The sequence below is a fragment of the Notamacropus eugenii genome, chromosome 6 (assembly GCF_028372415.1).
Source record: "Notamacropus eugenii isolate mMacEug1 chromosome 6, mMacEug1.pri_v2, whole genome shotgun sequence".
Lineage (NCBI taxonomy): Eukaryota > Metazoa > Chordata > Mammalia > Diprotodontia > Macropodidae > Notamacropus > Notamacropus eugenii.
This window is the reverse complement of record NC_092877.1, coordinates 125,873,230-125,888,669: the sequence shown is the minus strand read 5'-3', so window position 1 is coordinate 125,888,669 and position 15,440 is coordinate 125,873,230. Positions and strand designations below refer to the sequence as shown.

The window sequence follows — 15,440 nt, the reverse complement described above, 5'->3', positions numbered from 1 at the left end:
ATTAAGATGTAAACAGTTTGCCCATATTGATTAACAATTTTTCCCCTGTTTACCTTTTTTCACTTCTCTTGAGACCTAGCTTTGAAGATCAAATTTTCTGTTGAGCTCTGGCCTTTTTATCAAGAAGGCTTGGAATTCTTTTATTTCATTAAATTTCTATCTCCTTGTCTGAAATATTACACTCAGCTTTGCTGGGTAATTGATCCTTGGTTGCAGTACCAGCTCACTTGCCTAATGGAATATCATATTCCAGTTTCTTCGATATTTTAATGAAAAGCTGCAACATCTTGTGTGATCCTGGCTGTAGCTTCTTGATACTGAAATTGATTTTTCCTGGCTGCCTGCAGTATTTTCTCTTTCACTTGATAGTTCTAGAATTTGCCAACAATACTCCTTGGGGTTTGTAGTAATGGATTCCTTTCAGGAGGTGAATGGTGGATGACTATCTTTTGATGACTATTTTGTCTTCTGGATCTAGGACTTCTGCGTAATTTTCCTTCATGGTTTCTTGGAAGATATTGTGCAGGTTCTTTTTTTCATCAGGGTCTAGTAGATCAATAATTTTTACTTTTTCACTCCTGGATCTATTTTCAATGTCAGTTTACTTTTTTTTTTCAGTTAGATACTTTGCATTTGCTTCTATCTTTCCATTCTTTAGGTTCTATTTGACTGATTCTTGATGTCTCATAGAGTCATTAGTTCTACATGCCCGATTGCAATTTTTATCAAATTGTTTTCTTCAGCTACATTTGCATGTCCTTTTGCAGCTGTTTAATTGTTCTTTTAAGGAGTTATTTTCTCCATTTAGGCTTTGTAATTCCTTTTTCATTTATTCAACTTTCCTTTATAGGGAGCTGTTCTCTTCAATGAATTCTTTTTTCATATTTTAAGTCATTGGCTGCCAGGATAGTGAAGTGGAAAGACAGACCTGTAGAAGCTTCCCCATATAGCCCGCAAAGTACCCATAAAAAAATGACTCTAAACAAATTCTAGAGCAACATAACCACAAAACCCCATAGTGAAACAGATTTCCAGCCCAAGACAGTATGGAAGGCTGACAGGAAATGTCTATCACAGCAGGCACGGAGCAGAGCACAGCCCAGCATGGACCGCATAGCATGGCAAGGACAGGGCCCAGAACAGGTCTCAGGGAGCCACTGCAGCAGCAGTTCCAAGATTGCTTAACCCATAAACACAAAAGGCTGCTTCAAAAGTCTTCTTCACCAAAGAGAAGGGAATATCGTCTTGGCCACCAGCAGCATCCGCTGAAGAGGTAACTTCTGTTTTTGGAGTCATCCACCTAAAGACCCCGGGGGAATTGAGCAGCTGACCTGAATTTCAACCCTGATGGATGGCCCTGGGAGACTTCAGCCCAAAGCCCCTAGGAGGATTGAGTAGATGATTTGAATCTCAGGCATAAGCACTGCCCTAGGGTGAGAAGGAGCTCTGGCATGATGGAGATGGAGGCAGTTGTGGAGAGGGAAATTTGCTACTAGATTATGGACAGAAAAGATTTGTTTGCTCCCAGATCCGTGTGCAGGCCAGGAGAGGAGTAAATTCTTCTCCCTTGATTGTGCCATCTTGGAGAAACTGAGAATTTACAGGTCCAAGAGCATACTTTCCTCTTGACAAAGGACTTAAAAGTGAAGTAACTGGCTGAAAAATGTCCAAAAAAGGGAAAAATAAGACTACAGATGGTTATTTTCTTGGTGAAGGTATTTGCTTCTATCCTTTGGAGGAAAAACAATGCACGACATCAGAGGAAGCCAAGGCTTCTGCATCCAAAACCTCCAAAATAAATATGCAATGGTCACAGGCCATGGAAGAGTTCAAAAAGGATTTTGAAAATCAAGTAAGAGAAGTAGAGGAAAAATTGGGAAGAGAAATGAGAGTATTGCAAGAAAATCATGAGAAATGAGTCAACAGCTTGCTAAAGGAGACCCAAAAAATTGCTGAAAGAAAATAACACCTTTAAAAGTAGACTAACTTGATTGCCAAAAGAAGTACAAAAAGTCAATAAGGAGAAGAATATTTTTAAAAGCAGAATTTGCCAAATGGAAAAGGAGGTTCAAAAGTTCCCTGAAGAAAATCGTTCTTTAAAAGCTAGAATGAAGTAGATGAAAGCTAATAACTTTATGATAAATCAAGAAATTACAAAACAAAACCAAAAGAATAAAAAAATAGGGGAGGCTGAGCCAAGATGGCGGACTAGAAAGACACACTTATGCAGAGTCTCTCCCCATAGCCCATAAAATACCTATAGAAAGGGAGTCTCAACAAATTTGGAGCAGCAGAAATGGAGAACAGAGTGGAGGAGATTTCCAGCCCACAGTGACCTGAAAGGCCCACAGACATGTCTGTTGCACCGGACTCGGAACCGAGTCCAGAACCCAGCCCAGCCTTGACCAAGCAGTGTGGTGCGATGAGAATCTTGGAGGAGGACACCTCAGGGGTGGAAATTCCAGTCACAGCAGAGGGGTCCCAGATCCCTTGGCCCACAGGCACCAAAGGTCAGTGATGGGGTTTTATCAGCTGGCCAGGAAGAGAGAAAGGCCTTTCCATGGCTCCAGCAGCAGGCAGCAGAAACAGAGGGTGCACAGCAGCCCTTATAGACACACTCGTTGTTGCCGCCCCCTAGGGGCACTGAAGAGCTGAGTCTTACCTCAGCCCTGGGTGGAGGCTCTGGCCAAGCTGGTCTTTGTCTCACACTGAATGGCAGCCCTGCCCATTCAGCTTATCTGAAAACCAGCCCCCAGTGCTGATTTAGCAGAACTGGAGGCCACGAGGCTGTGAAGAGGTATCTGCTAAGACTCTGGGCACAAAAATCACTCTCTTCATCCAAACCAATACGTGCTTGATTGTGCTACCTCAGAGGAACTGAGATCTCACAGATTCCCAGAGTATACCCTGCTTTTGATAACAGACTCAAAAGTCAAGTGACTGTTTGGGAAAATGTCCAAAAAAGGGGAAAAAAAAAAACAAAACAAGACCATAGAAGGTTACTTTCTTAGTGAACAGATATCTCCTCCCATACTTTTGGGTGAGGAAGAACAATGCTTACCATCAGGGAAAGGAATAGAAGTCAAGGTTTCTGTATCTCAAGCATCCAAAATAAATATTCAATGGGCTTAGACCATGGAAGAACTCTAAAAAGATTTTGAAAATCAAGTAAGAGAGGTGGAGGAAAAACTGGGAAGAGAAATGAGAGAGATGCAAGAAAAGCATGAAAAGCAGGTCAACACCTTGCTAAAGGAGACCCCAAAAAAATGCTGAAAAAAATAACACCTTAAAAATAGGTTAACTCAATTGGCAAAAGAGTTTCAAAAAGCCAAGGAGGAGAAGAATGCTTTAAAAAGCAGAATTAGCCAAAGAAAAGGAGGAAAAAGGAAGGAAAAGGAGGTTCAGAAGCTCACTGAAGAAAACAGTTCTTTCAAAATGAGAATGGAACAGATGGAGGCTAATGACTTTATGAGAAACCAAGAAATCACAAAACAAAACCAAAAGAATGAAAAAAAAAATGGAAGATAATGTGAAATATCTCATTGGAAAAACAACTGACCTGGAAAATAGATCCAGGAGAGACAATTTAAAAATTATGGGACTACCTGAACGCCACGATCAAAAAAAGAGAGCCTAAACATCATCTTTCATGAAATTATCAAGGAAAACTGCCCTGATGATCTAGAACCAGAGGGCAAAATAAATATTGAAATAATCTACTGATCACCTCCTGAAAGAGATCCAAAAAGAGAAAGTCCTAGGAACACTGTGACCAAATTGCAGAGTTGCCTGGTCAAGGAGAAAATATTGCAAGCAGCTAGAAAGAAACAATTCAAGTATTATGGAAGTACAATCAGGATAACACAAGATATAGCAGCTTCTATATTAAGGGATCGAAGGGCGTGGAATAGGATATTCCAGAAGTCAAAGGAACTAGGACTAAACCAAGAATCACCTACCCAGCAAAACTGAGTATAATGCTTCAGGGGAAAAATGGTCTTTCAATGAAATATAGGACTTTCAAGCATCCTTGATGAAAAGACCAGAGCTGAAAAGAAAGTTTGACCTTCAAACACAAGAATGAAGGGAAGCATGAAAAGATAAACAGCAAAGAGAAGTCATAAGGGACTTACTAAAGTTGAACTATTTACACTCCTACATGGAAAGACAATATTTGTAACTCTTGAAGCTTGTCAGTATCTAGTTAGTTGGGGGGATTACACGCACATACACACATACACACACACAGAAAGAGAGACAGAGAGCACATAGTGAATTAAATAGGATGGGATCATATCTTAAAAAAATGAAATTCAGCAGTGAGAGAAAAATATATTGGGAGGAGAAAGGGAGAAATGGAATGGGGCAAATTATCTCTCATAAAAGAGACAAGCAAAAGACTTTTCAATGGAAGGAAAAGGAGGAGAGGTGAGAGAAAAACATGAATTTTACTCTCATCACATTCCACTAAAGGAAGGAATAAAATGCACACTCATTTTGGTATGAAAACCTATCTTACAGTTCAGGAAAGTGGGGGAGAAGGGGTTAAGCAGGGTGGGGGTTATGATGGAAGGGAGGGCAGTGGGAGGAGGGAGCAATTTAAAGTCAACACTCTTTGGAAGGGACAGGATCAAAAAAGAGAATAGAAGCAATGAGGGGCAGGATAGAATGGAGGGAAATATAGTTAGTCTTACACAACATGACTATTATGGAAATCATTTGCAAAACCACACTTATATGGCCTATATTGAATTGCTTGCCTTCCCAAAGGGAATGGGTGGGGAGGGAGGGATGAAGAGAAGTTGGAACTCAAAGTTTTAGGAACAACTGTCGAGTATTGTTCTTGCTACTAGGAAATAAGAAATATAGGTAATGGGATATAGAAAGTTATCTTGCCCTACAAGACAAAAAAGAAGATGGTGACAAGGGAAGGGAGGGATGTTAGAAGAGAGGGAAGTCTGGTGATAGGGGCAATTAGAATGCTTAGCATTTGGGGATGGTGGGAGGGGAGAAATGGGGAGAAAATGTGGAACCCAAAATTTTGTGAAAATGAATGTTAAAAGTTAAATAAATAAATTTTTAAAAAATCATAAAAATTAGAAGATAATGTGAAATATAACTAATTGGATAAACAACTGACCTTGAAAATAGATCAGGGAGAGAAAATTTTAAAATTGTGGGATTACCTGAAAGTCATGATCAAAAAAAGAGCCTAAACATCAGCTTTCATGAATTTATGAAGGAAAACTGCCCTGAGATTCTAGAACTAGAGGGCAAAATAATTATTGAAAGAATTCACTGATGAACTTCTGAAAGAGATCTGAAGAGAAACTCCTAGGAATATTGCAGTCAAATTCCAGAGTTCCCAGGTCAAGGAGAAAATATTGCAAGCAGTTAGAAAGAAACAATTTGGGGTATTGTGGAAATACAATCAGGATAACACAAGGTCAAGCAGCTTTTCCATTAAGGTGTGGAAGGGCGTGAAATATGATATTCTGGAAATCAAAGGAACTAAGATTAAAACCAAGAATCACCTATCCAGCAGAACTAAGTATAATACTTCAGGCAAAAAATGATCACTCAGTGAAATAGAGGACTTTCAAGCATTCTTGATGAAAACACGAGAAATGAATAGAAAATTTGACTTTCAAACACAAGAATCAAGAGAAACATGGAAAAGTAAGCAGAAAGAGAAATCATAAGGGACTTTCTATATACATATAGACAGAGAGCACAGGTTGAGTTGAATAAGAAGGGATGATATCTAAAAACAATAAATTAAGGGGTGAGAGAGGAATATATTGGGGGGAGAAAGAGAGGAATGAAACGGGGCAAATTACATCTTATAAAAGAGACAAGAAAGAGATTTTCAGTGGAGGAGAAAAGGGAATTTGTGAGAGGGAAAAAGTGAAGCTTACTCTCTGCACATTTGGCTTAAGGAGGGAATAATATGCTCACTCATTTTGATGTGAAAATCTATCTTTCACTACAGGAAAGTAGGGGAGAAGAAAGCAAGTGCTGTGTGTGGGATGACAGAAGGAAGGGCAAATATGAGGAGGAAGCAACTAAAAATAAATACTTTTTGTAATAGACAAGGTCAAATGAGAGAATAGAATAAATGGGAGACAGTACAGAATGGAAGGAAATATAGTTAGTCTTACACAACATGACTAATATGGAAGTCTTTTGTGAAACTTCTCATACATTGAATTACTTGCCTTCTCAATAGGGGTGGTTGGGGAGGGAGGAAGGGAGAGAAGTTGGAACTCAAAGTTTTAGGAACAAATGTTGAGAATTATTTTTACATACAACTGGGAAATAAAAAATACAGGTAATGGGATATAGAAATCTATATTGCCCTACAATAAAAAAGAAAAGATGGGGATGAGGGAAGTCAGGGGTTTGATATAAGGGAGGGAATATTGAGGAAAAGGGTAATCAGAACACAAGCTTTATGGGGTAGTGGGAGGGGAGAGATAGGTAGAAAATTTGGAACTCAAATTTTGTAGAAATGAATGCTGAAAACTAAAAATAAATAAATAATCATTAAAAATGCCATTGTCAAAAAACAAAAAAACAAAAACACAAGTCATTGACCAGTTTTTATTTTTTTTTCTCTAATTTGACTTTTAAAATCCTTCTTGACTTCTTCCAAGAATGCTACTTGGGCTTGAGTCCAGTTTATATTCCCTTCTGAAATGTCAGATGGGAGTACAGTTTCAATGCTGATCTCTTTGGCATTCATATTTTGGTCCTTGTCCCTATAGAAAGATTCTATGGTCTTTTCTTTTCTGCTTTGTTTCTTACTCATGATGAACACCCTTTTCCTGGCTTTTAAATTAGATCTCTGTTTCCTGGGCACAGGAAGTTCTATCTCACAGTTCTTGTGCCAAGAACTTGAGGCTTTGTGTGTTTTGGTCTCTGATTCTTCCAACTAGAAGTTAAAATGCTGCAGCTTACCTGGTGCTGAGCTGACTGGCATTTGAAAGCTGAGACCAGGTAAAGTCTTTCTGAATTTCCCCAGAGTTACCCTGGAACTAGTTGCATTAAATGTAGGGGAGGTGTGGTCTGGTCACAGGAGGTCTCCTCTGCTGAGCTAGAGCATCATCAAGCTCAGAGGTTGGTAAACCCATCTCTGCTAGTGTCTTCCTGATTCCCCTGGGCTGCTGAGACATGCCTGCGGTCCCGGTGTTGGTGGTTGAGGGCTCCACCTTCCTGGGGCTCAGGATGTCCTCTCAGTTCACTGAGTTAGGGCTGTGTGGGATTGCTAAGGTCCTGCACTGGTCCCTTTCAGCCACAGCAAGAAGTACCCTCCTTTGAAATTTTTCTAGGATGATGGGCTAAGAGACTACTTACCCCTTTGGCTAATCCCACTGTTTCAGGATTTTTCCTGGGGAAATATTTTATGGTTTTTTTCAAGGTCAACAAGACGAGAGGTAGAGAATTTACAGATCATTCCACAATTTTCTCTCCAGGAATTTCAGTATTTTTCTCCTTTTTCTATGCTGTTGAGTCTTTTTTCATAATTTTCTGGCATCACTCTCATTTCTTTTCTCACTTTTTCTTTTGAGTCTCTTATAGGATTTTTAAGCCCCTTTTTTGAGGTCTTCCAGATGTTCTTTCTAGGCTTGAGAGCACTTCCTATTTTTGAGATGGTTTTGCCCCTTGGTTGTTTTAACAATGATTCCCTCTTCTAAGTTTGTGTCTTGGTATTCACTGTCACTAAAATAACTTTCTATTGTCTTGTTTTTGCTCATCTTTGCTGTTTTTTTTTTCCTTTTCCAGGTTTCTTGGGTTCAAGGATTGCTTTCCCCCATCATTTTTGCAGGTTTTGCTATTCCAGGATTTGTTTTGAGCAGTATTAAATGATTTTGTGGGGGTGAATATGGGAGAGTTATGGTGATTTGCTGTTTACTCCACCATCTTGGAGCAAACAACTTTAAAATTACACTCAAATTGAACTCTAGAGTGGTAGAGTTGACCAAAGTTCATAGTGAAATATTCTTCCAGACCAAGACAACCTAATGGGTGTGAAAATGGAACCATTGATATGGGAGTGGAGGCTATTTTGGAACCTATGTGGATGAGACAGCAGTGGTGTAACTAGTTAGGAGTGGCAGAAGCAATAAACTCCTCAGGAGTTCTCAAGTTAAAGGTGGTAAAGATAGTTGTCAAACAGTCAGAAAGATATCACAAAATATTCCTATGCTGGCCCTGGCTGTTGGAGCAGATGCTGTCTGACATCTCCAGTGTCTATACCTACCTCTGGGATGTAGTTCAAGGGCAGAAAGGAGCACTTTTGATAAAGAGGGAGTTGGAGCCTTGAGGGATAACTGTTTATCAATTCCATTGCCTATATCCATTTATGGGATATAGTTTAACGACAGAGAGCAGTATTTAAGTCAAATTGGAGTTGAAACCCTGAGCAGTAATAATATTTATAGTCAAAAGAGATTAGGTACACTGAGAAATAATATTAATTTTAATCCCAAGGAATTAACTCTTCATAGTAAAGACAAGAGCACCAACCAAGCAGTAAACATACTTCTCCCCTAATCAAACCATCTTGGAAACTCTGAAAACTTGCAAAATGCCATAAACAGCTTTACACAGTAGTGTGGGAAAAAAAGCACAGAAGCATAAGATAATGCCCCGTTGACCTATCACAATGGAAACAGAGCCCAAATTCAATTTAAAGTACAAAATCAAGAAGTAAAGTGGAAAAATGACCAAATAAAAAGAGTTGACAATATAAACCTCCTCTGGTGGCAGAGATCAAGAGACAAAATCAGAAGAAGACAATGAAGTTAAGAAGCTAAAATAATCAAAACAATAAAGAAAAAAAATGAATTGAACTGAACCCCAACAAGAATTCCAGGAAGAACTAGTGTTTGATTTTTAAAATCAATATGTAGGGTAGAGGAAAAAAAATAATAAAAATGAAAGAAAAAAGAGAAAACTATTTTAAAAAATATTTAAGATCTGTGTAAAAGAAGCACAAAAGATACTGAAGAAACTAATACCTTAAAAGCAAAATTTATCTACCAAAAAAGTGAAAAAATTTTCATTGATGAAAATAACTCCTTAAAAAGAAGACAAACAAATGGAAGAAAAGACACTAAATTGCACTGAAGAAAAGACTTACTTAAAAATTAGAATTAGGCAAATGCTTCATTGAAACATCAACAAAAACATCGAAGTAAAACAATAATAGAACAAGTAGAAGAAAATGTAAACTATCTCAGCTGGTGTATTGATAACACATTTTTGCTTATTGTTAATGCAAATTTGCTTCTAAATCAGACAATCTTTCCCATCCACTAATAGGCCCATGTGACCTGCCTGAGTCACATGAGCGTAAATCACATGGAATAAGAATGTGTGGAGCAGGCAGGGTAGAACAGAAAGAGGCAGATCTAGAGCTGAGCTGGGAAGAAGTTGGTCAGAGGACAATCAGAACTGAGGGAGAGAAAGCAGGCTGGCTGGCCAGAGTGAGTAAGAGAACTTGCTTGTGATTTGTTGAAGGGGAACTGGTTTGTGGTAAGCCTAACTGAGGGAAGGGTTGGAGATGGTATTGCCCTCTTCATTTTTATTATGTATAGATTTTTTGTTACTATGATGGTTTTGACTTTCTGGTGTCTGAGTACTTGCTTTGGTTCTATCTTCCATGTGGAGAATCTGTTGTATTTTGCAATTCAGTATTACATTGGCATATTCATGGATGCCATAGGCAATGTGCATATCACATTTGTGCTGCAGTTGGGCAACAGCTTACCTGGAAGCTAGATTGAGGAGACCGCATTTAATATTGGATTATTGGATTACTTGAATGTCATGACCAAAGAAAGAGTTTGGCCATATTTCAATAAGTTATTCAAGGAAAGTTGTTCTGAGGTGCTAAAACCAAAAGACAGAAGAAAAATGGAAAGAATCTACAAATAAACACTTGAATGATATCCTAAAATGAAAACTCTCAGAAATATTATAGCCAAATTGCAAAGCTACTTTCTCAAAGAGAAAATATTTCTTTAACTCTAAATAAACCATTCAAATACTGTGGAGCTACAGGCATGTAGACTCAATATTTAATAGCTATCACATTAAAGAAGAAGATGGCTTGGAATATCATATTTCACAAGGCAAAAGATCTGGGATTATATCTAGCAATAACTTACCCAGCAAATTTAAGCATAATTCTTCAAGGGAAAAATGGACATTTAATGAAATGCAGGACTTTCAAGCATCCCTTATGAAAAGATCAGTGCTCAATAGAAATTCTAACTTTCAAATTCAAGAATCAAGAGAAATTTAAATAGGTAAAATGAAAATCAAATCATAAAGGACTCAAGAAGGTTGAACTATTTACCTTTCTATATGGGAAGAACAATGTATCTTCTAAGAAGTATGTTATTATTAAGACAAGGAGAATTATTCTAGATAGAATAAATGAGAGTGAGGTGATTATGCTGCAATGATGTAAAGAAAAGCATATGTGAAAAAGAGGAATGGCCTGGGTGAAGCAGGAAGGTAGAGAAAGAATGAGGGAAATTATTTCATAAAAGAGTTTTAACAGGAAGAGATATTAAAATAGATGGATTGAATGGGGAAGGGGGAAATGACAATGATTGAATCTCACATCTAAATAAGTTAAACAAGAGGAAATTTGGCAATAAAAATGCATCTTACCTAATGGAATTGGAGGGAAAGGGGATAGGAAAAGAGGGTGTGGGATAAAAAGGGAGGGTAGATAAAAGAAGGAAGTGCTCAAAAGTTAAATGGATTTTAGAGGAAGTAGGTGATAAAAATCAAGAAATAAGAATAAACAGAAAAAAATAGAATAGAGGGAAGTGCAGAATATGTCATCATTACTAAGAATGTTAACTGAATAAAGTTAGCAATAAAACAAAAGTGGGGCAGAGCCAAGATGGTTGAGTAATCTTCCCCCAAACCCTTCCAAATACCTGTAAAAATGACTCTAAACAAATTCTAGACCTACTGAACCCATAAAAAGCAGAGTGAAATAAATCTCCCATTCAAGACAACCTGAAGGTCAACAGGAAGGGTCTATTGCACCAGGCTGGGAGTGGAGCTCATTTCAACATGGGCCATGTTAGCATTGATGGGGTCAGAGCAGACCTCAAGTCCCTGATTCACTGACAGCTGTGGTAGTTTCCAGACTTTTCAGCCCACAAATGCCAAAGACAGCATAGAAGTCAGTGGGAAATCTCTGTTGGTCCTGGATGAGACAGGACTTTGGTCCAACATCAGCCACAGCTGCTTCCAGAACTTCAGGCTCACAGAAGGTGTGGGAGTTGAGAGGCTGATCAGAGGCAGATTGAAGGGATCTCTTTGCTGACTCTGAGACAGGATTCTTTTGTTTTGCCCTGCTTGGATAACCCTGGGGCAAGGAGCACTGGTGTGACAGAACTTGTGACTGCAAGGAAAAGTGAATCTTCCTCACAAGGCAGAAAACAGTGCTTGTGGTCACTCACAAAACAGAGCACAGATCAGGAAAGGAGGAAATAACTCTCCTTTGATCACACTACCTTGGAAGAATTGAAAATTTACAGACCCCTATAAGTATCTCTGAAAACAACTGAACTAAATCCATAGTGTTTGGAATAGAACAACCTATATACTTTAAAAAAGTGTTAGAAAGTGAAGCATTTGCCTGGAAAAACGAGCATTCAGCATAAAAAAACAAACAAACAAACAAAACAAAAAACAAAAGTTCAGACTATAGAATCTTACTTTGCTGACAAAGAAGGCCAGACATACAACCAGAAGAAGAAAACCAAGTCAAAGTTTCAATATCAAAAGCCTCCAAGAAAAATATGAATTGATTTCAGACCACAGAAGAGCTTACAAAAGGGATTTGAAATTCAAGTAAGGGAAGTAGAGGAAAATTTGGGAAGAGAAATGAGAGTGACGCAAGAAAATCATGAAAAATGAGTCAACTGCTTGTTACAGGAGACTCAAAAAATGCTGAAGAAAATAACATCACAAAAATAGACTGACAAATGGAAATGGAAGTACAAAAGTTAATGAGGACAGAAATGCCTAAAAAACCCAAATAGCCAAATAGAAAAAGAAGTTCAAAAGCTCACTGAAGAAAAATTAAATTAGAAAATTAAAAGAAAAATTAAAAAAAATAGAATGGAGCAAATGTAATGTAATGACTCTATAAGAAGTCAAGAAATTATAAAACAGAACCAAGAGAATGAAAAAAAAAGTAGAAGGCAACATGATATATCTCATTGGAAAAACAACTGACCTGGAAAATAGAAGCAGGAGGGAGAAATGAAAGATTATTGGACTACCTGAAAGCCATTATCAAAAAAAAAAGAGCCTAGATATCACCTTTTAAGAAATTATCAAGGAAAACTGCCCTGATATTCTGAAACCAGAGGGTAAATAGAAATGGAAAGAATCCACTTATTAGCTCTTGAAAGAGAGCCCTAAAAGAAAACTCCTAAGAATATTGTAGTCAAATTCCAAATGTTAAAAATTGTTTTTTACATGCCACTGGGAAATAAGATATACAGACAATAGGGTATAGAAATCAATATTACCATACAAGAAAGTGAGGAGAAGGTGGTTAGGAGAAGGGTGGGGTAAAAGAAGGGAGGGCAGATGAGGAAGGCATAATTAGAAAGCATGACGTCTTGGTTGGGGGGAGTGGAGAAATGGGGAGAAAATTTGGAATTCAAAATCTTGTGAAAACACATTTTAGAAACTAAAGAACCATGGACAGCAGAATGGATTAGAAAACAGAATCCAACAATATAATGTCTTTAAAAACACACTTAAAACAGAGAGGCATACACAATTAATAAAATGGGCTGCCACAGAATTTATTATGCTTCAGCTGATTTTAGAAAGCCAGGGGTAGTAATCGTGATCTCGGAGAAAGCAAAAAGTAAAAACCCAGTTGAAAGGGATAAGTAGGGAAACTGCATCTTGCTAAAAGGAAAAATAAACAATGAAGTGACATCAAGACTAAATACATATGTAATGAATTGCATAGCATCCAAATTCTTAATGAACACATTAAATGAATTTTAGGAGGAAATAAGCGGCAAAAGTATATATACATATGTATATATATATCTATATCTATGTATAGATATAGATGTATCAATATCTATATCTATATCTATATCTATATATATATATATATATATATATATATCTCAGTTTAACAGAATAAGAAATAGAATAGCCCTATCTTAAGGGAAAACTGAAAAAAAAATAACTCTCTAAGAAAAAAAAAACAGCGGGATCAGATTGATTTACAAGTTAATTCTACCAAACAATTATGGAACTATTTATTCAAATGCTATACAAAAGGAGTAAAGAAGAAATCTTAATAAATTCCACCTATTACACAAATATAGATTTTATATCTAATCCAAAGAGAGCAAAGACAGATAGAATTTTACAAACCATTTATCTATATTGATATAAAAATTAAATACAATACAAGCAAGGAGATTACAACAATTTTTCATAAAGAATATATTCCATGACTAGGTGGGATTTATACCAGGAATTTAGGGCTGGTTAAATATTTGGAAAACTTTCAGTATAACTGATCATATCAGTAACAACAGCCACAATAATCATATGGTTATAGCTATAGATGGAGAGAATGCCTTTAAAAATGCAACACCCATCCCTATTCAAAATAGAGCAGGCAGAGGCACCAGTATGGATACGGCCATAGCTTAACAGGAATGGTGCCAAGTGGCCCAAATTTCCAGCAGCAGTTTGGATTTCCAACCTCTCAGCACAGGATAGCAGTTCAGCAAAACTGGGTGAGAGAAAAGTACAGGGGCCATGACAGCTACAGCAGCTATTCCTGGGACTATCAGCCCACAGACAAAATATTTGAAAGCCGCCTATTTGAATTTCTGGGAGCCAAGATGGTGGAGCAAATAGTAAGTTCTCTCATTCTCCCTGATCAACCTTGAAAAATTCAGAGAATATTGTCCCAGGAAAAACTCTATAATAGTAGAGCCAGCAGAAATAGCAGTCTTTCTGATTGAGAGGCTAGGGATACAATTGGGAATAGTCTCTCTTGCTGTGGCTGAAGGTGGACCAGTGTAGGACTGGAAGCATCCCAGCAAGCCACACCTGATTAGACCAGCAGGAGATCCTCAGCCTAAGGAGCGTGGAGCTGGTAAGCACCAACACTAGGATCCCAAGTGTGCCTTAGCACAGCCAGAGGAATTTGGCAAACACCAGTGCAGACAGGATTATGCAGCCCTGAGGGAGGAGGGGACCTCCAGTGGCCAGACTGTCTCTTTTTCCACACCTCACTTCATGAGCTTAAATGTAACCATGGGAATACTTAGAGTTCACCTGAACTTGGCCTTGGCACACACCAGTCAGTTGAACACCAGATAAGCCAAAGCATTATATAGCTTCTAGCTGAAAGAAGCAGAAGTCACAGAACACAAAACCAGTTAGTAGTACCCTAGCTCTCAGCCCAAGAAATGTGTGACAGAGTCACCAGTGCCCCAGAAGCAGAATCCACCACAAGCAAAAAGCAAATTAAAAAACCAAAGACCATAGAATCTTATTACAGGCACAGGAAAGAACAAAATATGAATTCAGATGAGGACAGCACTGATAGGGTACCCACATTTGAAACCCCAATAGAGAATATGAACTAATCTCAAGCCCAAAGAGCATTCTTAGAAGGGCTCAACAAGGATTTTCAAAGCTAAATTAAAGAGGTAGAAGAAAAATTGACCAGTGATTTTTAAAATACATTCAGCTTCTTAAAAAGTAAAATTGGTCAAATGGGTAAGGAGATATAAAAACTAACTGGAGAAATAACTCTTTAAAGAAGTGGGCACAAAAGCTAACTGAAGAAAATAATTTGTTAAAAATTAGAAGTAGGCAAGTAGAAACTATTGACTCCATGAAGCATCAAGAATCAGTTAAATAAAATCTAAGCACTAAAAAAAGTAGAATAAAATGTAAAATATCTCACTGGTAAAACAATTGACCTGGAAAAAAGATGCAGGAGAGAAAATTTAAGAATTATTGGTCTACCAGAAAATCACGATGAAACAAAAGAGCCTGGAAAATATCTTCCATAAAATCACCAGGAAAACTGTCCAGAAGTTCTAGATTCAGAAGGAAATCACAAATTGAAAATGCCAAACAATATTGTTGATAAACTCCAAAAATATCAGGTTAAGGAGAAAATACTTCAAGCAGCTAGAAAGAAATTATTCAAATGTCAAGAAACTAAAGTCAGGATCACATGGGATCTTCTAGCTTCTACAATAAAAGATCTGAGGGATTGGAATATGATATTATGTAAGGCAAAGGAGCTTGGACTACAATCAAGGGTCAAATACCTAGCAAAACTGAGCACAATATTTCAAGCAGGGATTTCCAGACCTTCTTAATGAAAAGATCAGAGC

The 15,440-nt window shown here is 37.7% G+C and overlaps 1 pseudogene; it reads left to right on the top strand.

Moving 5' to 3' along the window:
- The first annotated feature begins 1,064 nt into the window (after positions 1-1,064).
- LOC140512121 (ubiquinone biosynthesis monooxygenase COQ6, mitochondrial-like) overlaps positions 1,065-15,440 on the top strand; it is a 28,302-nt pseudogene continuing 13,926 nt past the window's right edge.